This window comes from Ursus arctos, chromosome X (assembly GCF_023065955.2).
Source record: "Ursus arctos isolate Adak ecotype North America chromosome X, UrsArc2.0, whole genome shotgun sequence".
NCBI lineage: Eukaryota > Metazoa > Chordata > Mammalia > Carnivora > Ursidae > Ursus > Ursus arctos.
The window spans coordinates 4,895,817-4,897,687 of NC_079873.1; positions in this window are offsets into that span (position 1 = coordinate 4,895,817).

Genomic DNA, 1,871 nt, shown 5'->3' on the forward strand with positions numbered 1-1,871 from the left:
AAACTCCATGGGTAAGCTAGACTATAGACTTAACTGGATATGGATAAGCTAGTCTACAGACTGCGTTAGTTATGGGTAAGCTAGTTTATAGACTTCCCTGGGTGGTATGTGTATGGTAGCCTATGGACCTCTTTTGTAGAAATAGAACCGTTTACATGGGGGGCCAATGCACAAGTGAACATGACAAAGTGTCAGGATGGGCCAATACTCTTGAGAACAACGACCTGGATGAAATATCAGCAGTGTTTTCCACTGAGTATAGGTTTGCATCTGTTTTCCATGTGTTCTCACTATCACCACGTAAAAAATTAAGCAAAATAGAACAGGCTTGTAACTAGTGCTTGCTCATGGTTAAGGAATCAGAACCATAAGCTACTTCCTGCTACTGCTTCTAGTTGCAAGTAATAGTAATTCCAGAGATGACAGTAATATTATTAAGTCATTATGAAAAGTCCTTTGGCTGATGGAGTCTCAGATAAATTTTTCTAAATGGTTACAGAGTGATTCTTAGAACTCAGAATGATTAATAGTGTTGAGGGTTGAGAAATACCTAAATAGTTTGGGACAATCATTTATATGATTCTAAATACGCATACTCCTAATTCAAAGGTTTTAATAGAAGACACAGGAAAATTTAAATACTTAGCTACCTCTTTAACATACGTAGTCTACCAATTTAGTTTTTTAAATGTCTAATAATTTGATTAATACATTTCTAATATTGATAATTATAACTCAGTAGCAAGTAGTGAATTACACATTTAAAAATCATGTATTGAAAAATTTTAATTATGTGAGTCATAACAAAAAATTATAATAGGTTGGAATTAGTCTTTCATGATAATATGTCAGTGATACTTCAGCTCACAGAATTTTTTTTGTAGTTTTTGCTCCTCTGTTGGTAATTGTTTTCTCTGACAAACTGACTAAAAGAACATTAGACATAATAAATGTGAAGAAACTGTATTTGGATCATTGTCAGTGTCTAAGGAAAAATCGGGGAAATCTGAATGTTTATTTCCTTTTTCACAAATGATCCCTAGTAATGAAGCGTGTCCCTTGGCTAAGCCTTGTTGAAATGACGAGTTATCTATACCTCTGTTTTAGATGGGTGTGTCGTCATGGTATTTTAGACTCTCCCGTTTGTAAGCTTTGAGACTTTCTAATTGTGTCAGCAACCAGGCTGCACAGTGCCTAACAATAGGCAGGGATAATTTAGATGGTAGAGTTTATAATGCAGCTGAACAAGGGCTTTGTTTTATATAAAACTGTATCCCGGACACTTTAGTAAACAGAAATTATTATTCTAGGGGCGCCTGGGTGGCACAGCAGTTAAGTGTCTGCCTTCGGCTCAGGGCGTGATCCCGGCATTATGGGATCGAGCCCCACATCAGGCTCCTCTGCTATGAGCCTGCTTCTTCCTCTCCCACTCCCCCTGCTTGTGTTCCCTCTCTCGCTGGCTGTCTCTATCTCTGTCGAATAAATAAATAACATCTTTAAAAAAAAAAAGAAATCATTATTCTATTACCTGCTGCAGAAAGATGGAAATTGTTTAAAATACAATGTACCTATTACATGTTGGAATTAAGCATCTTTTATGGCATTAAAATATCCCAGGGATGGAGAGAGTCCAAATCACTGGACTCATTTCACGGCTTCACTGAGCCCTGACAGATCAATTTAATATGTGAACACCATTAACGTCAACATTTCTCATGCAGTTTAAGGCTCCGACCATATAATATAGGGACAAAGTCCCAAGTTGGACTTGGAAAGATAGTTAAGAAAAACCATTAAGATTTAGGGATAGGATGAAATTACAGTGGTTCGTGAAGTAGTGTGAAACATTCTAGAACATTCTCCATGTTTTC